Source organism: Protopterus annectens, chromosome 3.part0 (genome assembly GCF_019279795.1).
Source record: "Protopterus annectens isolate FY-2018-M chromosome 3.part0, PAN1.0, whole genome shotgun sequence".
Taxonomy (NCBI): Eukaryota; Metazoa; Chordata; order Ceratodontiformes; family Protopteridae; genus Protopterus; species Protopterus annectens.
The window spans coordinates 70,716,718-70,743,471 of NC_056731.1; the positions used below are offsets into that span (position 1 = coordinate 70,716,718).

A 26,754-nucleotide genomic window follows, 5' to 3' on the forward strand; every position below is an offset into this window, starting at 1 on the left:
AGGGAGTTTAGATTTAATGGTGTAATCAGGGAGTTTAGATTTAATGAGAAGGGGAGTTTCAGGTTTCAGGACTAATCAGGGAGTTTAGATTTGGTGAGAGAGAGTGGAGTTTTAGGTTTAGGGAGTGAGAGGGGAGTTTTAAGGATAGGGAATTAGGACATAGGATAGGATTAGGTACCAGGTGGGAGTTTTAAGATTAGAGTTAGGGTTATGGTAGGGTTACACAATTTATTAGTGTCAGGTGGTGAGAGGGCTAGGTAATTCAGTAGGATCAGGCTAGTTTTAGTTAGGACACTTGTCATTTAGACACTTGATGGCAAGTAAATGTGTCAAGAGATAATGGCATATGATTACTTGTAGTAGATACAATAATTTCTGTGAATGCTGAAAGGTGGATTCCATTTCTGGTGAAGAAGCCCAGGAAATATTGGGTGTGGAAATATAGTCTTATGGGGAAATTAAAAGTGATGCTTGGTTGCTGGCTGGACAATGATAATGTAACACATGATAACTATGACATCTAACCAGTGCAAGAAAATAATCTGAATTTGTTTATGTTTTGACATTGTTTATTGTTCTCTTTCTTGTGTATAAATGGTATTTTAACTTAATTTGTTAATGGTTAAAGTCTGTTCTACAGCACAAAGAGTAATATAAGAAATAGTGTTTTTTTTTGGGGGGGGGCACACATAAAAAAGAAAGTCCATCTAAAATTAAAATGGGTATAGTTGTCTTTGATATTAATTGTTTATATAATGTGAGACAGCTTTACAGCATAGAAGGACAGAGCCCTAAGTACGACTCGGGTAACCTGCTCTAGTTGCACACTGAGTGGTTGATGTAGTTGGCAGAGAAGAATGGGTTTGCCCCTCCTGGGGAGAGGTAGGTGGTTTGTCAGCTGCCACATTGTTGCCCCAGGGCAAAAGGAAGCTTGCCTGAAGCAATGAAGGCTATACAGGAATGATGTGCAGTAGTCACGAAAAATCTGATGATGGTAACTGATGCTGTCACATGTGAAGAAGTCTGCATATTTGGTGCTGAGGGGCATAGGTGGGCCCTACAGTGACACAGGGGCTTACATCCGCATATGGGTTTTATTAGGGTCATGAACACAAACTTCCCTCAGTTGTACAGATGTTGAGCAGACCATGAGTAACTGTTATGAATGCTTGTGTGATGGTTTCCTTATGTCGGACCCATATGCTACTAGATACATTCATTGTAATGACAAGGAGAATGACTGGGCTTAGCCTGACTGGAGAAGGTTTGATGGTCATCAGGGATGGCACAACATGATAAGAAAATGCTGTGTAAATGTATTTATGGTCCAATAGTCAATATTGCTGTTATGTTTTAAGACTGGAAATCATTGAACATAAGTAACTTTTAGTGACCCTGGCCTTGTGAATGTTCCCCAGAACTAACTTTAAGGCCTGCAGGATGGCACCCAGCTATATTCTATCTTGGGGCTTCACTCATTCATATCTTATACTATACTACATGAATAGATGAGCAGTAATACTGTCCCCTTATTAAATTATACAAGAAAATGCTGGGGAATAAGGAAGGAGGCCAGTTTTCCTTACAAAGAGTATTAAAAATACAAATTGCAGAAAGGAAATGGTGGCATTTATATATATATATATATATATATATATATATATATATATATATATATATAGATCCCTATCAGCTTATCAAAGTTTCAAAACTTTGAAAGTCGTATGGCTAACAAAGTTCACAGATGACTGCAAACTAGGTGCCATTATAGAATCGCCTAATTATGTGGACACTCTACAAAGGGGTGTCACTGAGACTGATACTTGGTGTCAAAGTCATGGCTTCAAGCTCAATGCCAAGAAGTGCATTGTCATCCCCTTTGGGAAAAACACTGTACCCATGAACTACCACATAGGTGGTAGCCTACTAAACACCAAAAGTGTGATTAGAGACCTTGGGACACGAGTGGACAGTAGTCCCTCCTTTAATAATCACATCGCCACAATAGTCAGAAAATCCTTCTACATGGCACACCTCATCACAAAGGGGTTCACCTCCAGAAAAAAAGAGGTCATTATTCCCCTCTACTCATCCCTCATCAGACCCATTATAGACTACAAAGCCCTGTTTGGCATGTACCTCGCAAGACATCTACAACAACTAGAAAGGCCACAGAAATACCTCATTAAGAGGATTACCAGTCTCAAACAGATGCCATACACAGACTGTCTCAAAAAATTCCAGCTCTACTCCATTGCTCATCACCTACTCAGAGGCGACCTCTGCCTAACATACAAAGCCATGTCAAACCCAGATCTGTTGGACATGCTACAGTTAAAGAAACCTCAATCCTTCCAAGTCACATGCTCCAGGGACCTTAACCTTGCCACCACAATAAACAGAACACGCTAGAGGGATAGATTCCTGTCCCACAGGCTTCCCATGCTCTGGAACAGACTACCAATTCATGTGAAGCAAAGCTCCTCATTAGCCCTCTTTAAGAAGAATCTCGACAATTGGATGGGAAATGGGAAATTCACCCCAGGGATCACTTTTGTGGCTCTGCTAGACAGGGGTTCAGAAAAATAACTTTCTTGGGTGGCGAAAGCCAGGTAACTTTTTTGGCTAGGCTTATATAGTCCCCAGGGCCAACAGCCTAGTACCTACCTATGAACCTATGAGCCTATATAGTCAGGACCAACTGATCGAAACTTTGAACGTTTTGAATGGAGATTGTGATACAAGGCAGAATGGGAAATTTACCCTTTTCCACAATGTAGTGTGATCTCTGTGTTTAGCCTGGGCTGTTGGGGGTGCAGGGGGCCTTGTCCCCCCTGGAAAAATGTTAAAAATAGAAGTTTTTTTTTTTTTTTTAATGTTCGAAGTTCTGAAACTTTGATCATATCGTTTTGGCCATATGAATTTCAAAGTTTTGTAACTTTGATAATCTGACATAGATGACAACAATGTGTGTGTGTGTGTGTGTGTGTGTGTGTGTGTGTGTGTGTGTGTGTGTGTGTGTGTGTGTGTGTGTGTGTGTGTGTGTGAGACACCATAAACATTCTCAGGCTTTTTAACTACCCTTCTTATCTATATTTCCTGCTCGTTTAGGACCCCTCTTCAGATCTCTTTGGTTGTGGATAATCCTTTCACTTCTGGGAGCTCTCCCAGGCTTCCAGCCATTTGTTTTGGTATAATTTTGTGATTAGGAAGACATGCTAAGGTCAGCTTATTCCTTTTCTCCTTTTTTTATTAAAGTTGGTTAGTTTTTTGATTCACCCTCTGCCTGCTTCCAATTCCAGGAAATGTAATAAGAATGGTGAATCCAACCGTCATATAAGTAAAAAATAGTGCAGTGTTTCTGAAATAACAAGTGTGTGGAGAAGAATGCCCCATGTGAGGGTATGTTATAGTCTGCCATTATAAGAGTAAAGATGCAGGTAAATTGTCTGCTGCCTGCATTATGATAACAGGGTTATTGTGTTAATAATATGCGTGTAGTTTACTTCTTTGGGATCTGCATTGCAGTTTTTGCCTACTGCATCTGTTGTTACACAGGCATTATCTCTCTGTTAAGCACATTACACAGCATCATATCCATGAAAATTCCAATACATAAACATGTTTTAGGTATGTTAGAATAGCCCCTGAACTTGACAGACATATTTATTTAAATAGCAGAAAGGGAGTGGTACCTATAAGTACACGGCCTTTGACAGAGCTGACAAGATACTGTATCCTGTATGTTACAACTTTAAATATGATCACAGACGGTAATCCTTCATAAAGCAGACTGTTCAAATGTATATCCTATGCTAAAGCGTAATGGCTACAGTAACAAGCAGAGTTACATGTCTGGTCGCAGCAGCACCTGCTTACTGAATTCCCTGTGTGTTATAACAAAAGGATGCATACTGTATATAGAGGAATGGGACAATTCATTGCATTCACATCAGCAGCACCACTGATTTTTCTTGCAGTATGCCTCAGTCCAAGCATCTTACACATGCTTGTAGTCTTAATACCGTACAGCGTTCCCATCCTCTCCTACTATATGTGCTTGCCATGACCAGTGACTTCCTTAATTGCATACACTAGTGTGGGAATTGAGTTTACTCACATTACAGAGTTAATCCATACATTGCATGCTACAGAGTACAGAATCACATTATATGGACATATTAACAGGATGGTTTGGGGCAGTGATTCTTTCTTTGACCAGGAGCTAGCATGACTTTTTTTCTGTAGTAATCTGCATCCATGGGTCCATAGAACAATTGCAACAAGGTAATTCTTCCCTTGCCTGTTGCATAAACAGGGCTGAGGTGATTTAGGAATGTCAACAGCAGCAAGGATTCTGTATCACTTATAGGCTTTGTTTCTCCACCCCAAATGTTATGGAATCTGAATGTTTACATAATCCAAATTTCTATTACACAGCACAGCAAACTACAAAATTATGGCAATTACAATTTTTTTCAAGCTTTTTAAATTAATAACATAGGCTTCTACCAAAGAAGAATCAGCTTTCTTTCTACCTGTCACTAATGCTCATAATGAAACTTCTAATAGAGCCATCTACTCTTGATATAAAGAATTTTAATTTGATATTGATGAAATATATTCCTTCTGTTAAAATTTAAATTTATGCAATCAACCTAGAGGTACTGTCCTTTTCCTAAGATGTCATATCATGCCTCCTCATACAATAATGTCATAACTAGCTGTTAAAATTACTCATCTTTTTATATAAAATTTGGTTAAATCAGGGGAAGAAATGCACCAACTAAAACCAACCTCATAAATGTAATCAGACAAAATGTTAATGAATACTACTCTGTACCCTGGATTTCACTTGAACACCAACTTTTAAGACTGGCAATGTCTTTGTGAATAAAACAAATATATATAGTCATCCCTACTTATTTTTGTATCTAATGTAGTTGCAATGATACACATTAGCTGAGTGTCTCCAAATGTACTGACTGCAGTAAAGACATTTAATCTTGGCTTTATTATTGTATTTATGTTTCTAAGCTTTATAGCTTTTCATACAAACATATTTTTGCTATAGTGTTACCTGATTTATTGTTGCCAAACATATCTCTTTATTCCCTATTTAAAGGGCTTCTATTTATTTTTTATTTGATGTACGTTATCTTCATGACGTACTTTTATCCCTCTTTCTGTTATCCCTAATTTTTTCTATGCTTGCTGTTAAATCGCTGATATTAACTTTTCTACCAGAGTTCCAATATAAGGTGATCTAGTTAAGTTAAAAACATTTTTATATCAGTCACTTCTTTCTCCAATCACTATTGTTACACAGAAGTACTTATAAATAGAATCTACAGCTAAAGTTAGAGAGTTGGATTGTTTGACAGATAGACAGATATGTAGATAAATGTTTAAATAAATAGACAGAGATGTAGATATGTAGATAAATAGATAGACAGATAGCTAGATAGATGATAAGCAGATAAATCCATTCACGCTTGCATGTAGTGATAAATGAATGAATGAATGAATGAAAAAGATAATGTCCAGATTAATGCTTCTATTTCTCTCAATAACTACTGACCAGGTCAGTCTTAAGTATTAGCTGGTAATGATGGTTTGAAAGCTTTCTTCTATTCTAATAACTGACCCCCCCCAACATATTAGCTTAGCTTTATTTTAGTGCAGAAGTTTCATCTAGTGGAATATTGTCCCGGTATCCTCTGTAAAATTGGTTGTTCCCTGTGGTTATCAGTGCTGTGTATCTACTGTACTTTTCGTCATCGGCAGAATAAAAAAAATCAATTATTCCCGATATCCGTGCTGCCTGACATTTACTGGAGCTCTTAAAGCATGAGGAGTCAGACGTCTTTTTCAGTCCACCTTTGTTATGATCATCCTACCTTATTTACCTAGAAGCCATGGGTTCTGTCATAGCCCTACCACATGCAGCAAAACAAAAGCTACCAGTATTTCTTTGTGGTCATAGTAAACAATACTTTATTAGATCCTTAGCAAATAAAAAGAAAAGCAGTAGTTGTTGTGTGTCACGTCATCAGCTTGTATAAATAGTGCCACCTGAACTATATAGCAAACCCTCTTAGATGTGACATCAACACTTTGCTTTTCAAATTTTACTAGTAGTGGTTTTGTACTTTTTTGTTTTACATTCACAACTGGAGACATTGTAAATCAGTCTCCCACTATCTATGCTTTTAGAAGCTAAGTATTAAAAGTGTATGGGGACATAAACAAAATATTTGCTTACAAATTTTTTACATAGTTTAGATGCAAAAGACAGGCTTACCAAGATTTAATATATATACTTTTGTATTCAGAAAAGTTTTGAAAATAATGCATTGCTGTGGTGATGCCAGCAATATTCTGCACCCTCCCCAAAACAGTATACTACAGAATTTGTCATAAGATGTTTTCTTGTTTAAATCATTTTCTGTGCTAATCATTTTTTCTGCTTTTACTTTGCATATGCTGGAAGTCTAAGCTGTTATCAGGAAAATCATCAGTCTGCACTGCTCGCATTACCGTAGTTTGCATTTTATCTGATTTTACATGAGTTACAGACATTTTTGATTAAAGACTGTGCAATGTGCATTTGAGATGCAAGTTGTAGGCATTTATTGTGTCACTTAGAAAATCTACTTAAGATAAAGATTAAGATATATGAGCAACTTTTAAGCATATGACATTTCATACATGTGTGCTTAGAGCTAAAGATATTACTCAGAAATGAAGTAATTTCTGTATTACAAAGCAACAACACATGGCCACACAAGACCATGTAATGCAGAATATATTAAAATTACAAAAAGTAATTATTGGCTGTTTAGATAATAAACCACTGTTAACAAAGTCTGAAAAGGCACTGTTAACAAAGTCTGAAAAGGAGCAAGGTGCTGATTAGTAGACATATTTATCAACATTTTTATATTTAAAAAGCAAATGGTTTTGTAAGTTCCAGCACATATCAGGTAATGACTAGAACATTAATGTCAATGGCTGTAAACTGAAGCTGAACAACTCATTATTTTCTCTTTCTATATATCTGTCTGTCACTCTGCCTCTATCGGCTAGCTATATCTCTGTCTCTTACCTTGGGCATTTGTGTTTTTATTAAATACACACAGCTTTCTTGAGAAATTTGAGATTAATGCCTTTAGATAATGAAATATACTAGAAGAACTCTGTTGTCATAGTTGATAGGTTCATATCTAGATTCATAGGTGTTTACAAGGCTAATGACCACAAGGGCCTTTTTAAGCCTAGCCATGTATCCCAAATCTCTGACAAGTTCTGATACCCTTGATAAGTGTAAGCAGGGGCTTGGGAGATGAAAACATTTACAAGCTAGGGCCTGGGAGATGAACCATTTACAGATTGCCTGTATCCATTAGAGACAGAGGTGCCAAACCAGGGATGAATTTCCTGTTCCCCATCCAATTGTCCAAGTTGCACTTGAATTGGGTTAGGGAAGAACTCTGCTTCACATGGATGGGGAGCCTGTTCCAGAGATAGCGTAATCTCTGGGGTACATACCTGTATCTCCAGCAGGTCCTATTATATCACAGGCAAGGTTCAAGTCCTTAGAATGGGTAATTCTGGTGCTGTTTGTTTTGTGGATATGCAGGAGGTCCATCAAGGTGGGGTCTGACGGTGCACTGTATGTCAGGAATAGATCCCACCTCAAAAGCCTGTAGGAGACAGAATAGAGGGATAAAGCCTTGAAGCAGTCTGCATAGGACATTTTACTTATATCCTGTATTCTTTTAGTGAGGAACCTTTGTGGACATTCCAGTTGTTAGATATGCCTGGTTAGGTACATACCAAAAAGGATATTGTACACTATGATAGGTCTGATGAATGTCGAATACAGTGGAACAATGAATTTCTTGGACTTAGATGCCATACCTTTGTTTATAAGTTGCGCAGCATAGAATGATTTCCTCACTACTGTAGACATGTGATAGTCAAAGGCTAGATTACTATCTATGTGTGTCCCTAGGTCCCTGGCTACTAGGTCAGTTCTCAGGGGTGCATTGTCAATATGATAGTTACCAGGGGTGGATGACGGATACTATTATGCATTTCTTGGCATTTAGTTTTTGTCCATGGCTATGACAGCAGTTGTTTGCCTGTGTCAGCCCTTCCTGGAGAACATTTGTATCAGTGTGAGATTCAATAACATCTGCAAATTTAGTCAGCCAGAGACCACTGATATCGCCCTTGACTTCAGAGAAGTAAATGCCAAAAAGTAGCGGTCCAAGGACTGATCTCTGAAGGGCTCCACTTGTGACTGGCCTCTTTGAAGTGGTGGACTCCCCAATTCTAACTTCCTGGGTAAATGTCAGACTGGAGCGAATGGTTGCTCCAGATTTATATCCTCTAGAAAAAACTCTGTCATCATAGTAAATGTCAGACTGGATCAAATAGCTGCTCCAGATTTATATCCTCTTGATTCTGTAGCAGCGAAGATTAGGTGGCCTTGCTTCAAATCCTTAAAAGCATAGCCATGCAACCCAAAGGTGACCCACAAATTTAATTTATATTTGATTTACAGGGGGTGGTTTACTGCCTGCCTCTATCCATCATAGACATAGGAGCCAGACCAGGGGTGAATTTCTGATTACCCAGGTATTGGTCCAAGCTGCGCTTAAATAGGGATAGGGAGGAACTCTGCTTCATATTGATGGGTAGCCTGTCCCAGAGAATGGGAATTCTCTAAAAATATATCTGTCTCTCCAGTATGTCTTATATTTGTTACAAACAAAGTTTAGGTCTTTTGATCTAGTAGTCCTGATGCTGTTTGTTTTGCAGATGTGCAAAAGATTCATCAAAACTGGGTCCAGGGATGCGTTGTATGCCAGGCAAAGATCACAGCTCAGAAGTCTGTATGACACCGTGTAAAGAGACAGGACTTTCAAGTGATCAGTGTAGGGCATTGTGTTTACTCCCTGTATTCTTTTTCTAAGGAACTTTTGTGGAAATTTCAGTTGCTGTATGTGTCTGGTCAGGTACATACCAAAGGGGGCATTTTACTCTATGATGGGTCTGATGAGGGACAAGTATAATGATATGATGACCTCTCTGGACCTAGATGCCATGCCCTTGCTTATAAGTTGAGCAACATAGAAGGATTTTCTTACTATCATGGACACATGTTGGTCAAAGGTCAACCCGACATGAATTCCCAGCTCACTGACTAGTGAATCAACTTGTAATGGAGTTTTATTGATGATTGATATTGACACAAGGTACTATTATGCATTTCTTGGTACTGAGTTTTAAATCATGGCTTTGGCACCAAGCATTTAATTGTATTAGACCTTCCTGAAGGGTGTTATCATCTTAGGGGGATTCAGTGACTACTCCCAGTTTACAACCATCTGTGAACTTTGTTATCCAGAGGCCTTTGACATTAGCTTTGACATCTGAGATGTAGATGCCAAGGAGGAGTGGGCCTAGCACAAAACCCTGGACAACTCCAATTTTGACTGGCCTCTTTGCGGAGGTGGCCTAAGCAATTCTAACCTCTTGGGTCCTATCAGTTAGTCAGCTAGCTATCCAGCATGTTATAAAGGGGTTTATACCTAGTTCTGTAAGTTTGTTGACAGTGCCTGAGTGGGGTACTGTATCAAATGCCTTAGACAGATCTAGGTAGGCAGTATGCATAGTTATCCCCTCATCCATTGACTTAATGACCTTTTCAAAGAAGATTCAGTAAGCATGACCTTCCTTTAACAAAGCCAAACTGGAATGGATCCAGCGTCTGGAGGTCTCCTGTGTCCTTGATGATAATTTCATGATAATTCTTTCCATGGCTTTGCCAATAAAACTAGTCAGACTAATGAGTCTGTAGTTTCAAGAATCTGTTGAAGGTCCTCACTTATCAAGGGTGATGATAGTTAAAGTCCTCCAATCACACTGCACAAAGCCTATTTCAAGACTATAGTTAGAGTCATAGATTCAAAGACTGTTACTAGACTAATGACCCGAGGGGGTCTTTCTAAGCTTAGCAAAGTTTTCCCAAGAGAATAATGATGTCCTGTATCCTTATAGGACATTAAGGGCCTGATAAGTCATATTTTAGACTATTCAGGAGGCATCCTGGGATGTTATTGGGGCCTATTGAGGCCGTATTCTTTTATTTAGTGAGTGCAGCCAGTTCATCCTCCCTAGTTATAGTTGGAGGGTTTGTGTTGGAGGGTATCATGGGGGGATAGTGTGCAGTGAGAGGGGATAAAGTTGGAATTGAATTGGTCCAATAACAGGTTCACTGTATCATCAGGCTCAATGAATGTGACACAATTAACCACCATTACAGCACATTGCTGTGTGCTGCCCTTGAGGTCTTATGATTATCTTCCACCTGGGAGGATATCTTAACCTCAAAGATGGGTTTGCTTGACCTAATTAGCCTTCTTAGGAGCCTATTTACTTTCAAATTTTAAATTTACTTTGATGACAAGAGTTTTTATCTTCAAGGGAATTAGCATTCCTGATTTTTGCCATCATTTTTTCCTTTTGTTGTGTACCCTATTTAATTGGGAATGCCACAAGGACATTTTGTTTCTGGGAATAGTTCTGGGCTTATTTATGGTAGGTACAACAGCCTCTATGGATCCATTGACATGGTTGTACAGAGTTTCTGAGTGCAATTCAGCATAGGCTGGTGTGTTCTCAAGGTTTGGAGGAGCATTGTATTTTGACAAACCATCACTTAATAACAGATAATTTGCCTTGGAATAGTTACTATCTGTTACTGGTTTTAATGGGATTACAGAGTTGATTTTGATTTTAAAGGAGACAACTTTATGGTTAGATCTTACTATGGAGGATGAGACACCTGGGGACTGCAGCATTCTCCAATATTTGTGAGCATGAGAGCCAGTACTTTGAAGCCTCAAATAGGTATATACTATTTGATCAAGGGTGTTTGTATTTACGATGTCCATGAATCTCTGTACCTGCCGACTGGAAGCCATGTAGGATTCCTAATCTGCAGAGGGGTAATTAAAGTCTCCCATGAGTAGGATGTTAGGTTGGATGGTAAGTGTATCCAGTAGGTCCAAGTATGCACTGTGAGCTTCTTGGGACATGGGGAGTGACCTATACCTGGCTAGGATATGATACGGGATTTTGTCTATGGTGAGCTGCACATGGAGGAACTCCAGCACATCATCCTGTTTGACCACCCTAGAGGTATGCTTGTTACTGAGGTTTATTGAGACACCTCCACCTTTAGTCCTTGTCTGTGCAGTTACTGGACTAAAAGTGTGGAAGGCACTGAAACCTTACACTGCCAGGGTACTCAGCAGCTTTAAACCATGTCTCAGTAACTGCACAGATGCGTAGAACCAACTGCATGCAAAAGTTGTCCGTGTCTACCAGGTTGTATAATGATTTAGAATGAGGTGTGCGTCAGCAAAGGTAGCTGCAGTTCCATCATGCAATAGGAAGCTGAGAAATATTGAAAAACATTTCCATTCCTGTATCAAATGATGTGCTAAAGCTGTGCCATTATTCTATAGGCCAGCACATGCATCTTCTCATCTCACAGTTCATTTCAAAAGACTAGGGTATATGAAATGCCCAGCTGCTTTCTAGTCCCTTTCAGAGGTCAGTTAGGAAATTTAAGGACAACAATTCTATCTTATTTCAAGGGAAAGATACATTTAGTAGAAGCATAAGCTTGATAATCATTCCTAAACTCGGTTTTCCTGAGTGCTTTCCTGAACTTAGCTCCTGGCTTCACATATCACAACAATGGCTTGGGTATACTTCTCAGGTAACTTAGCAATAAAACTTCTCATGCATACTTAATAAAATGGGCTGGAATGTTTAACATAAAGTGGCATGCATAATGCACATTGGCTTGATATAGTGATGTTAAAGGTGGTTTACCTGCATTCAAATTTGCTTTTATTTTTTAAAGGAATTGTTTCAGTTTTTTCATATTGCAGTGCCTTAAAAAAATCACTTTGATGCAAGAGTCATGTTGAACATACAGGATGCAAGTATTTAGGACTATGTATGAACCTACAGAGCACCATAGTATGTAATTAAAATATGTATTATCAGCACTTAAGACTGATATTTTTGGACTGTACTTAAAATTAGTCAGGATATGACTAGACATGGCCTGCGATAATGTTAAATGCTTAGTAAACGGAGGGAAGGGATAATATAAGATTAAGGAAGGATCATAAAGCTTTGGTCTAATGAAGTTCATAGGTCCGTAGGTTCTTACTAAGCTTACAGCCAAGGAGGCCATTGAGAAGCTCAGCTGCATATCATTCAGCAATGGACTGAAGCTTGCATTGTAACAGTTTGCCCATTAAGCAGATTTTCCCCAAATAGCTCAGACTGTTTTTAAAGATTTTTAAGGCAATACTGTGCTTTACATGTATGACTAGCCATTGTAGAACTTGCACAATACATTGGGTTAGGTACCTGTTGTGCCATCTAGTGGCACTGATGTTGTACTACAGGTTTATCTCTAGACTGGAGGTTTGCTTTACCACTGGTTCATTCATAGCATAGAAGGTTAAGCAGACATCAAACCAAAGGGACTATATGACATTGAATAGAGAAAATATTGCGATCTCTCAAATTGGTTTATGTGCTTAGTGTGGAACATGCAAAGAGCACATTATATTCAAAGAAGGGACTAATATTGGAGGAATAAACTTTAAGGAGATATCACAAAAGATAAGATGCCTGAAGTAGAAGTTTTTTTCTTACCACATCTGAGATGGGGTAGTCAAAGAAGAATTTGTTATCAATGTAGGTACCATAACTCTCATCCTCTTAGAGTAAGAAATCTGGACAGCCATAAAACAGTGGTACAAATAGGGACAGTTTTGAAATATTGCTCGTAATTACTTAGAAAGTTGATAAAATAACAGATTTTGCATTAGCATGAGTTTTCTGAGGGGTATGAAGTCTAACACAAAAATGTCATTATTTTCTAACTTCAATCTTTAATGATTTGCCACTAAGTTGCCAGAAAAAACACAATTTTATGGAAAAACGGACCAAACGTATAAGGCAAAAATCTGGACATTCTGTGAAACTCTGTATAGTTGAGAGGTATGGTAGGTACCCATGTCCTTGATGAATGTGTCAAATTCAAGTAGAATGTTATTTGTATGGTATGTGCTAGTCACGCTAAACTTACTTAAGGAAATATTTATTTGCATTTGGGGGTAAGTCAAGAGTAACACAAGAACCATTTACTGGAACTTTCCATCTAGAAAAGCCAAATGTGAGAAGAAATATGAAAGGCTCACATACAATAGGCTATAACATGAGATGATAATCAAAAGTACAGAAGTGGCAAGAAATTAATAGGTTATTTAAGGGTGAGGGGGAAGATTCATACAACTGGTTACACACATGCATATACACTAGGAGTAAGCACACAGGCACACACACACACACACACACACACACACACACACACACACACACACACACACACACACACACACACACACATGCCCTTGAGTATACATGCTCACACATATGCACCCTGACATACATACATGCATGTATGCACATGTACATGTCTTCACATAAATACACATACACGCATGTGCGCATGGATATGTGCGCACACACTTTTACACACAAAGACTCACACACACACACACACACACACACACACACACACACACACACACACACACACACACACACACACACACACACACACACACACACACACACACACATATACACACACACATGCACACTCCACAAACACACACAGTCAGGGCTTTTGGAATGACATCAAAGAAAAATAAGTTAAGGTAGAAATCTCTCAGAAGAGAAGTGGTACTTGATTAATGTAGCAAATACAATGGCATCAAAGTTTGCTTCTTAATAAGTAATGTCCTTACAAATAACAATTTCCTTTATGTAGGGCAGCAGTCGTTTATCTAACAATGGTAATGTTCTTGCAAATAGTTAAAGGAATAGCCAGGAATGTTCTTTATCAGCTGTAATATGTTATATTTGGTCTAAGATACAGCACTGTGGAAGAGCTAATTTTAGTAAACACTATCGCCTCTTACATAAGTGACCAGAAATAACAAATCAAATGATCTCTCCAGCCTTTAAATAATCTGACAGAATATGCAGGTCAGATTTAAATACATATCAAATGAATCTGATGTGTTTAAAGCGCAAAGAAAAAAACTTTGTGCTTCTTACACTTGGTGCTCTTTTTACAATTAAGGTTTCTGTCCTTTAACTCTACTGCATAAGTAGCAGCAGAGGCCTAGAGAAAACTCAAATCTGTTAGCTAAATATTGATAATCAGACTTTGATGGGGGTATTGAAGCTGTTTACTGAAGTCACTTCCTAAAGTGCTACAGCTTTGCAGTCCTATACACCCGTGATGGTAGTATGAAAAACGCATAGATTATTTATTTATCAAGTAAATTCAATGGCACAGCTACCCCTTTTTTATGAGTAGCCTGTGTATACTTTCTGATTAAGTGACTTTCTGAGTCATATACTATGCAACTGGACAATGGGGGATTAGAACCAAGGACTAAAGGATGAAGTTCATAAGCAGCAAATAGCTTTAATCCTATATGCTAATTAAACTGTCAGAAGTTTTGATCTCTCAAACAAAATTGCCTGTGTCATGTTTCTACTTTGGCAATATGAATTAGAAGTAGAAAAGGTTACATCTTCTCAGTAATCATAACAAATGCTGTTAAATTTATCTATAAAGCGTTTCTAAAGATCTTGTGGTACATGAAGGCTAATAACTGTTAAACTTGAAACGTAAGCCATTTTACACTAGACAAAAAGTCTTTAAAATAAAGATACGCAACATTTCATGGGAAAAAAAATTCTTACCTTATTGAATGTGAGCTGTTTTGCCTCTTCTGTCTTCTTTCTAGCATCTCATGTTATCTGTGCATCTGTTTCAACTGACAGTTGCACATGCAAGTACGAAAATGAGAATACTTCCTGTGGAAAAAATAATTCTTAATAAATCAAGTATTGCAACTTCAGAAGGCAATAATTACAACACTGCCTTTTTATCACAAAAATGCCATTAATTAAATTGGAAGAAATAAGCCATGCACGGGTCAGAAGAAGAAGAAAATAGAAAGCAAGAATTAAATAAGTCAATCTGATTTTTTACAATCTTCTTATCTGATAAATAAGGGTCATTCTTAATATGCAGCTTAAGTATAAGCCAAGACTGGTGATTAATGCTGTCAATAAATGCAGAATTCTTAAAACTGAAGAACTTTTATTTAGATCAGTTTTCTCTTTCAAATTAAAGTGACTTCTTCTGAATGTTAAACCAAGTACAATGGCAATTTAATTAACATTTAAAAAGCATATCATATGAAATTTACCAGCCAAATAAATGTAGAATTCTTAAGGGTTTCAGATAACAAATCTGCTTAGCCAGCATGTTGTAGGTTTTAATAAAATGGGAATTTTTTTTCAGTTTAATATCCTTTACTGACAAACATTAATGTTATAAGTGATAATTGACCGAGTTTGTTGACCACAAATCATTAATAAGTAATGCAAAATTATTTATTTGTTTTTGTGTTGCTGACCAGGTTAACCCTTCTGGGTAAGAGCCATTTTTGAGGGGTGGGGGGTGAGAGGGAAAAGGTCCCACAATAAACATTAACAAACATATTGACATGATGCAAATTCTGAAAAAAAGAATGACAGAGTCAGTAAGCATACATGTAAAAGTAAACCTATATAACAAATTACAAGTAGAAAATGTAAATTAAAATACTCATTTAGTATTAATAGTGTCGGGATATTGCAAACAAGGACCAAGAAAACAGAAATACTAAATTACTGACCATAGGAACTTAAATCTATATAATATATATAAAATATATGTACACACGTGTGCTTGAGTACACACACACACACACACACACACACACATATATATATATATATATATATATATATATATATATATATATATATATATATATATATATATATATATATATATAGATTCACTTCAGAATGTCGAATTTCCAAAACTTCAAATTTTATATGGTTGAGACCATATGATTGAAGTTTTGAAATTTCAAAACTGTGAAATGAGTCTAAAAAAATACAAAACCAAGTTTCTCAATGTTTTTGTAGGGGGCAAGCTCCCCTGCTCACCCCACACCCCCACTACTTAAATATACCAACTCCGAGATTGTACTACAGCGAGAAAAAGGGAAATTTCCTGTTCCACGCTGTATGCAGATCACCGTTCAGAATTTTGAGATTTCAAAACTTCGATCATATGGTCTCGACCATAATGAAATTCGAAGTTTTGGAAATTCGACATTCTGAAGGGATATATATATATATATATATATATATATATATATATATAAGTTTATCTTTGTATTCTAAAGTGCACTACTACTGAAATGGATACAACTGAGATGAAGTAACCTAGAAATTAAAGTATTGCATTCCAGAACAATGAAACATGTTGCCCATCAAACCTCACTCACTATGCAGATCTAGGAATAAGTCCTACCATGGATTCTGCAGGGGGACTAGATCTGTTAGGTCAACATTTGGGGATGCAGTGTTTTCATTTCTTGGTTACCTCATCCCAGTTATTTGTAGTTTGATAGGACTGATGTCAAAACCACCAGTGTAAACAATGTGTGTGTGTGTGTTTTTATATATATATATATATATATATATATATATATATATATATATATATATATGGGTCTACCTAAAAAGAACAAAAGACCAAATTACTGAAGACAAAATAAATGAGATGACATCTGGTCATTCGTGAAAATGAAGTTTTGGGGATGTCGACTCATTCATTTCGTTCATTCTTCGGTAATGTGGTCTTTTGTTCTTTTCAAGTAGCTCCATATATATAGATATATATATATACATACACACACGCACACACACATATATATATATATATATATATATATATATATATATATATATATATATATATATATATATATATATATATATATATATATATATATATATATATATATATATACACACACACACACACACACACACACACACACACACACACACACACACACACACACACACACACACACACACACACACACACACACACACACACACACACATATATATATATATAAAGGTTTGAGTCTCACAAGGGAATTATTTATTAGGCTTAAATGGTCTTGGCAGTTAGCTTAGTACTAATCTATGAACCTATGAACCTATATATATATATATATATAGATATATATATACAGAGAGAAAGAGAAATATGCAAAGCTATAGATATCATTAAGGATGAGTAAGTGGCTGGGAATAGGTAGATAAAAACACAGAACATAATTTTACATGATGGCAAGGCTTATGAAAAATACTTACAAATACTTGTATGTAGAATTCAGTTATAGGTATCAGAAGCAAATTCTGCTTAGGGTTATACATGTTTAATAGTTGCAGGAGAGATTTATGTTAACAGTGTAGGGGAAACAGCAAGGTAGGGAAGAGAGAAAGAAGTCCTGAGATATGTGAGACAGTGATTCAATTGGTAATGGATATATTAAGTTGGTGTTTGTTGTAATACATAAAAAAAATCATAGATAACTAAGATTGTCAGAGAGGAGGATGGGTTACATTATCCTGCAGGAGTTGCAAGAAATGAAAATTAGAAATATGTTTTGCACTAATCTTGATCCTACGTGTACAGGCAAGGAGCTCCATTCGGGTGGAATGTAATTACTGGCCACTCTAGTTTCAGAGTTGTTTTGTTCTTTTTCAGTGACTGTTAATATATCTAAGTTATCCATTAGTAGGTATCAGGTCAACATAGCTTCTAAATCAGGACAAGGACTGGTGCATTGAAATCTGTGTACAAAAGAAAGATGCATAAATTTAAGTCTGTCTTTTAAGGGTGTCTAGTTTAAGTCCTTTAGAGTTTCTCAGTGGTGTGAATTGTCTGGTTCATTGCCAGAAAATATGTCTTTTCTGCTAAATGTTAAAATAATTATTCAGATGACATTGTTTGTAAGATAACCATTTGCCATGTTTCCTTCTAATAATTTGGGTGAAAGTACAACTAGTATGCTATGCTTTGCTTTTGTGAGTAGATATGATTTTATTAAGTAGAGTTCTCCAAGTTATTTACTCCTGGTTTATATCTTCTTGGAAGATAGATTGCAATTACTACTAATGTTGAGATGTAGCCATATAAAGACATTTTTGCCAATCCATTTCTTGTAGGGCTGGTCATGCTGCTTGAAAATATCAGTGGAAGAAAACTATGTTTATTCTTCATGAAAGCAAAGTAAGAAGTCATCTTGTTTTTTTTTTGTCTTCATGTTTATGCCTTTACTTTTTTGAATGCATCACTGTGCTTTTTGAAAAGATTGCCAGGTTATATAGCTCATTCCGATTAATTGTAAGGCTTTTTTTTTTACTTCACAGTGTGAATTGAATACACATTTGATTAGGAATGCTTGTCAGAAATTGACCATTGGCTGTTTTGGTGTGATTAAGAATTTGATCCATTGTTCATGTTGCTATATATATTATTTTATGAGTTTAAATAAGTAGAATTTGTATAAAAAATTATGTTGACTATAATGAGATCTTTGATGTTGCTTCAACTTTGTATCCTACAAGCTTCAGGTTGGCTTTCAAACCTACTTGGCTAGTAAAATCCTGTATTGAATCTCAGGGTCCAGTAGCTTACAAGAGTTTTTTGTTCAGCATTGAGAATGGACGCATTTCCATCTGCATTAAGAAAGTCATTATTTATCTCTTATTCGCAACATTCTTAAAGATTTCTGCCATGTTTCTGATTTGTATTTTTGAGAAAAGTTATTCAAACATGGCTGTGATCATATATTGCATTTCATGACCTTTTGGACCTCTGCCAGTCTGTTTTTACACCAAGACACAGTACTGGGACTGCCCCCATATGGACATTTTATGGCCTCATTATTATGACAAGGGATCAGATACTACGGTCAGTCTTGATCCTCTTTGATCAGCATTTAATGTCCTGGATCATGGACTGTGTGTTTTAACTTTGCCTCATGCCATTCAGGTCATATTCACTGAGTGGTTTTGCCAGTAACTGGTCAGTGAGCTGCATGCTGATTTGTGAGGTGCCAAAGAACACAACCTTGGCTGTGCTGCCTTCCATAGTGTGCATGTAGTCACTGACCAGGCCATTCAGTTTAGGGGAACTGGATAAAAACATGCTCATGATGTTCAGCTATTCTTCTCCTTCTCTCAAAAACATGTGCTGCATTTCACTGCCTTAGGAAAAGACACGTACGCAGCCATTCATCAGACATTATTTGTCCAGTTCAGCTTCATTTCCCTTGTATATGTTATGGGGGATTAGGCTGCAGCTCATATGTTGTGGGAGAGATCTGGTTGTGAGTCTTATTAACCTGTTGACATTTAAAAAGGAAGTGTCTGATGCTGTTGTCAGAACAACTTCTTATCACTTTAAGAATATAGGCTAGACAGAACAGCTTATGCCGACATGAAACTTAGCTATAAAGATTCATGCACTTGTTCCTTATTGTACACAATGCACTTTACTTTAGGCTTAAGGATGCTGGCCTGACCTGGCTGCAACTGATGCAATCCTCTGCAGTAAGGCTTTGGTCATATGCCTGCTTTGTTTGTTCATGTTGGCTAAAGTTTGCAGCATACTGCTAGGCCAGTTTTCAAGACCTTGTTGTTGACCTTCTGGGGCCCACAAAAGTCCGTGTCCAGTTTATTAAAAGAGCCTTGCTGCCTGTTCCTCATATAGACCACTCAGTGCATTGGGTGTGAGGTTGCTGGCTATTTCCAGTACTCACCTGGGAAGTTTTACCTACATAACACTGATTCTATGAAATAAGCTTTCTTCCCTGATATGAGCATGTTGTAAAGATGCCTCATTCTGAAGGTCCCTTAAGTATTATTTTTTAAGAAGGTAAAGGCATAAAAATAGTCTTTTAATCATTGTAACTGACTTAATTACTTTTATATCACATTTTAACCTTGCTGTGTACATTTTTTTTGTCAAAATTCAGTGGTATTCAAGTTGGTTGGATTTATGTATGATGCCAAAAACTATTGCATATAAAGACAATGATAAAGATACTCAAAAAATGTAGTGCTCTTTTCCTGGCAAGAATAAAATCTAGTCTTTCTGCATGCTGCGTTTCCAGGGTATACATGTCTTAGAAGCAGAAGTGGAATGTGCATGCGTAGAGTATTACCTGTACGAATATTACAAGTTGGACAAAGTGCAGCTAAATAAAACATTTATTTGTTGGATTTATGTATATTCAGGATTATTAAAAAGGCAGCATTGAACCTGATACTTCAACAGACTGCAATGGCAGAAATAATCTATAATTGAAAAAAAGCCAATGAAACACCATGCTTATTTATGCAAATTAAGTACTCTAGAGTTTTTCACAGAAGAGTGTCCACTGATCCACAAGCCACACTGCATTGTTACAGTAAGTATAGTCCCAGAACATATGAGTAGCTACATTCCTGGCCCATTAAATTACATTGGCTAGTAAGAAGAATGAGACAATATACCTATGTATTTGACCCTTTAGATGTATTTAATGTTTCACCTCCCCTCTCAATCTTTTAATTCTCCCTTAACCTTTGGGGGTGCAAGGTAGAGATAATCCATACACACTGATGAGTGAGCATTTCCTTTCTCTTTGTCATTTTAGCTTAGGATGACTTATTTGCATTTTCATGTCCATAGCCTGAGTACTCCACTCCTGACCTGTTCTCATGGCCTGTGTACTCCCTTAATTTGTTCTCAGTCTCCTTACTCATCTTCAACACCTTTTCTCCTCAGCTCTGCATAATATACTTCCCCCACTCTCTACCACAGGGTGACATGATCATTGTTGGCTAATCAAAATTCCAGTTGACTATCCCCAGCTGCCTCCACTTTGGTTAGGGCTGCACCTAGATGTCCAACACTAGTTGGCTGAATTCTCACAGTCCAAGACTGTAATCAACTCCTGCTTCCTACAGGTTTATTGGTTAGTATTAGACTGTTGAGCCAGTTAACTATCCACAGCCAATGATCCTACCCATTTACCAAGACATGAATTAATATTGGATCCTGAACTAGTTTTGGTCCCTTTGTATAAGAGCTAGAGAGAGTCCACACCAGTGGTGCATGTACAACTGTTCATCCAGTCATCTAGATTGCAATTAAAAAGAGTCACGAGATTACTTGGCTTAACCTTGAAGCGGTTTATATTCCATAAGAGATGTATTTCCTGTGAAAGATGTCTATATATGTAAGTTTCATGGAAATGTAGGTCTGTTGAGCGGGTGTTTAGAGTGGAATTAGTTTTGTGGATGCGCAGGTTATATTTTACTGGATCTTTTTAGTGATCTTTTAGAGATCTGTGCTCAATAGTTGCTAGGAAATGGAAGAGAGTGACAGTACTTTAAGGTGTTTTGGGTAACTCAAGGGGGACATAGCCTTGCTTTTCTGGCAAGGAAACACTGTGGTGTCTCAATCTGGTTTATATACCTAGCCAAGTGCATTTCAAAGGGGGTATTATATTCTATTATTGGTCAGATAATGGAGGAGTATATGGGGATGATGACTTGTTCAGAAAAGTTCACCAGGTTCAAGAGGCAGGATCTGCTTTTAACAAACTCAAATTGTTTTGGGTCCAGAGTTTGAAGACTGACTATGCCCTTGTTTATGAGGTCCACAATGAGGCACTCTATTGCCTTACAGATCAGGCAGGTGCAGCTGATAGGTCTGTAGCTGTCTGGGTCAGTCATAGCTCTCCCTTTATGGAGTATGATGACTACAGCAGTTCTCCACATCTCCAGCTCAAACCCACTAGAGATGGTGAGACTGAATGGATGTGATAAATTAATTGTAGATGCTTAAATGTCTGTGCTGAATGCTGTGTGCCTTGTAGAAAACCAAAGTGTGATGACTGCACATAAATTTTGCAGATTATTAACCTTTTAAACTGTGTACAATAACTATTAAAATAATTGTCTATATAACAGACAAAACATACAATACTGTTTAGCTTGCAGGGTTTAATGTCTTCAGGTTTCTTTTCAATACAGCATAAATGATGTTCTCCATAAAACAGCTCTAACATATATCCCTAGAAATCAGATTACATCTCACATATATGTATATATTTTTATGAATGTAGTCTTTTGGGAACTTTCAAAGTCATTACTTTGGTATTTAGGGAGTCTTTTCTGGTCTGTGTGAAAACTGTCTTTGGATACCCCCACACTTGATGTCATGCAGTCTGTTAATAATACTCCTTTGTGTTCCTGTTTCAAGGTGAATTACATAACAGTTCTTTTCTCACACCTGGATCCTTATCCCTAAAGCTTGAAGCTGTTCCAGACACTGAACATTCAGCTTGTCTCAAGCTGTACCAGACTTCATATTACATTGCATGAATGAATGCCACTTTATTTATTTGATATTTTTCTTGCTTTCAGCTAAGAACAGTTTAACCCTTTAATATATGTATGCTAGCAAACAGAAATGCATGCATCTAACTGACTATATTTTTCTTACATATATTATAGCAACAGACGTGTATATGCATTTAACTAGCAAATAGATATGCACATGCATTTATACATTTTTAAACATATCTAACAATTCCCTCTGTTTTATTTTAAAAATACATTTTGATGCAGCAAGTCATTGTCAACACAATGATAAACATTACTACTAGAACTGGATGACCTATTTAATTTAATAACATTTATTTTACCAGTCGAGAGCTGCATTTTGCTGCTGCTGAATATGACTCTATACAGTGATTTTACATTGACAACGCTTGTGGGTATTACTGTAGAAGCATTGCAGTCTTGTTTTTTGAAAAAACACATATGTCACAAATGTCAAGCTTTGACTTGTTACTATACATATAAATGAACTGAGGAGCAATTTCTGTGAACAGTTTAAAACTTGAATGCAAAATTGTCCATTTACAGATAGAAAACATGATTTATACACTGAAGAATGCTGTTTAAATATTAAACCATTTACTGTACAGCATACGTTTGCTTGTATAGAATGTTTTTGTATTTGTACATTCATGGCTGTAATGTACACTCAGCCCAGTTTACAAACTTGAAGCATTAAAATGTATTTTTGGTATTTTTGTTTTACTACCATACATGTTTATGGCACTTTAATTACTCAATGACAATAAAAACATGGCTGTCTTTTAACAATTACTGAATAATTGAAACAGACCAATATGTTTTTTTTGTACGTTTATTTTAGTCCCTTTTGCAGTACTGTTTACACAGTCAGTGTAAAATTGAAAACTGTTTTTTCCCTGTAGTTTACAGCATTTTACTGTAGTATTGTTTATTTGCTTCATGCTGGGAGAATTGAATGTATGCCTGCTGTCTGGCTGTTACAGAGACTGTGACACTTTGGTTATACATTTGCTTTATTAGGTTACTAACAACCTGTGGACCACTGTCTGATTTGATAATTTTTGGCCATTTTTAATAACAGGAAATCTTCTTTCATAAAGCTTCTGCTGTTGCCTATGCTGTCATAGTTTTAGTAGGAATTGCCTTTACCCATTTTGAAAAGACGTTTACTGCTACTTGGCAAGGGACCTGCATAATTTATTTGAACCGCATATAATAGCCCATTTATTAGCTGTAACTGAGATTTTTAGTACTTCTAGTATTTACTTGCAAACAGATTATTAATGACATGTATGCACAATTGTGATATTTTATTATAATTACCAAATAGGGTTTCTGTAGACTTTTGCTTTTTGCTTAGTGCCACATGCGAATACTTCTTGTTTTTGACCTTATAAATTTCAGTACCAGTAACATTTTATCTTATACAACATTCCTTGTAACTACCCATTCCAGCCTGGAAAGATTCGAGCTCACACAAAACAAAATCTCTTTCCTTTTTTTCCTTTCTGTGCATTCCAGACTCTTAAACCATAGTATATATTTCTTAACCCCTTCAGCACTTTCTTTTTCTTCAGTCATCTGCTAATACTCTTGCAACTTTATATTAGAATACAGTTGTAAAACTCTTAGAACTATAATAAATATTTGTAATTTGCCTAACTATGCATATTATATTAAACTTTTGGTAATTTGTACTATTATGTACTCAGTACAACCTTATGTTGCTAACACTGCTTTTGAATATTGTTTTTGCTGGAGTCTCTGCTATTTTTTAATGCTATTATACAATTACAAAATATTGTAAGAAACAAAATAGATATTCCCCAGGATTCATGAAGCTTGCACCAGGTGCAGGTGTAGCGTTGGTGATCTAACCCCAAATATGGCCACCGAGCAATTCAGGTACGAGCTGTTTCCACGTGCACTACCTGCGTATACCACACCCACACAGCTCCCGGCGCATGTATACTAATCACCCCATGTGCAGCAGTGTAGCATGCAAATGACGGCTTATAGAGATTCAGGAAGTGGTGCAGGTCTAGTGTAAGCATGCAGAAATGTAAACCGAAAAAAAACGGTTTACATTTTTCAAACATAAAGTCGGAGCCATGACAGCAGACCAAACTCATGTATTATAATGTTAATATATGCCAATGGCTAAATATATGCCATTGCCATAAAACAACATGCACAAAATATGAAAAAGAACATTTAATATTATCCCCACACTAATGTGAAGTTAATGCGCAGGGCATTGGTGCGCAAAGGGGATGGCAAGGAATATACAAAAATATTGAATAAAACTGCAATGAAACACATATCACGATTTCCCTATAATAGTCAATGGCAGGCATGCTACACCGTACTCATGATGCAAGGGTTGCTAAGGGGCAGTGACAGTGTTATGCGCAGTAGCTAGGAATTAGTAGGCAATGCCATGCAAATGAGAGGAGTAATACTGAATCACAGATTTCCCGCTGGTGTAAGGATGCACAAAACAGCATAGCTTTATAACACAGAGGTGAGCCCTTGAGATAAAACTGACATCAAGAGAGGGGTGTGTCACCATTGCTGTAAGCACATTGGAGCATTGCTAAACCGGTCTGCCCCTAGCTAGGCAAAGCTGCAGGATAGGGGTGTGTCGAATTGTTCATAGCTATGCTTAGTGGAGAGTACACAAGATAACCGAGTATGCATGTAAATGGAGAAGAAAACGTGCGTAAACCCGGTAAAGGGGTATGCGCATTGTGCATTGCAGCTGAAACAGGAAAGATATAGGAAAGAAATAAGGAAATGCTGCAGCAGTGAAATTGGAGTACAAATGGCTAATTAACATCTAGGAGCCTACAGTGGGCCACTGACAGCAGCAGCAAACAAGGCTGCAAGCAGCTACCTGCAGAACAGGGAAGGGGAGGGGCTATACTGCAAAGAAAACAGCAAAGGGTCAAAGCAGAAAAAAGGCGATATGCAGTATATCAGCTACAAGGCACAATTCACCATGACTGGGTAGGGAATGTACAAAACAAGAAAGACAGCAGGTGTGTGCATGACTGATAATCGGAGGGGGGATCCAGGTCTAAAAGTGATTTAAAGGGCAACAGAGTAATCAAGGCAGGCAAGTAGATCTCCACAGTAAAGGCCCCACACTTGCAGTACTCATTGCAAAACCCATAATTAAGACATGCAGCAGCTGGAATAGTTCATACACACCCACATACATCAGCAGCATCCATAGCACAATGCTATAAAGTTTGAAAGGACCCCAAACACATGTGTGCATTCCCATACACTCTGCACCAGTGGTGTATAAAGACTGGGAACTTTTATTATGTACATGTTAGGAGCTGTCATCGCTTTGATCCATCAGCATGTGTTAGAGACTGAAGGTGGTGTGGAGGATGATGCACACGACCACCTCAGGCAGCAAAGGAGGAGGAGGAGAGTGTTCAGACCCAGGGTAACCTACCAGTGGCTACATGATCTGGAGATAGTAGAGCATTACAGGGTGGACAGGGACATCCTACAGCAACTTGTGGAGCTGTGCCGGACACACCTCAGAGCCAGAACAAACAGAGGGGAACCCATCCCAGTGGATACGAAGGTATGTGTATGCCTGAGAATACTAGCTACAGCTACCTTTCAAAGACCAACTGGGAATATCATGGGGATCTCACAGGCATCAGCATCTAGGGTACTACACCAGTTCCTGGATGCCATGTTACCACATGCCAATGAGTACATATACTACCCCCGAACACAGGAGGAGTTGGCCAGCAATGTGCGTCTCGTCCACCATGTGGCAGAATACCTGGAGGTACTGGGTGCAATAGACTGCACGCACATACACATCAAGTCAACACCCAGTGAGCAGGGAAGGTGCTACATAAACTGCAAGGGATACCCCTCCATCAACTGCCAGGTCATGTGCAATGCCCAGGGGATTATCATGGATGTGTGTGTGCTGGCAGCCCTGGAAGCTATCATGACCCCCACATCTGGCATGCCTCACAGCTGTATCGGTTATTTGCCAGGGGGGACATTCCAAATGGCCACCTGGTGGGGGATGCTGGCTATGCACTGGAACCATGGATGATGACTCCCATCAGAAATGCATGCACACCCATGCAGGAATGCCATAATGAGGCACACGCACAAACCAGAATCTTCATAGAGCGTGTGTTTGGGATGCTTAAATCACGGTTCTGTTGCTTGGACATATCTGGTGGAGCCTTGCAGTACTCTCCATGCATGTGTGCCTATATCTTT

The 26,754-nt window shown here is 37.6% G+C and overlaps 1 protein-coding gene across 2 annotated transcripts in view; it reads right to left on the minus strand.

Annotated features, from left to right (window-relative positions):
- The window catches only part of LOC122796262 (C-C chemokine receptor type 4-like), a 418,095-nt gene extending 403,096 nt beyond the window's left edge, over positions 1–14,999 (minus strand). For both annotated transcript variants that reach the window (XM_044064594.1, XM_044064593.1), the window contains exon 1: positions 14,887–14,999. The gene's annotated coding sequence lies outside the window, so the exon portion shown is untranslated. The remainder of the gene's footprint in view (positions 1–14,886) is intronic.
- Positions 15,000–26,754: the final 11,755 nt, after the last annotated feature.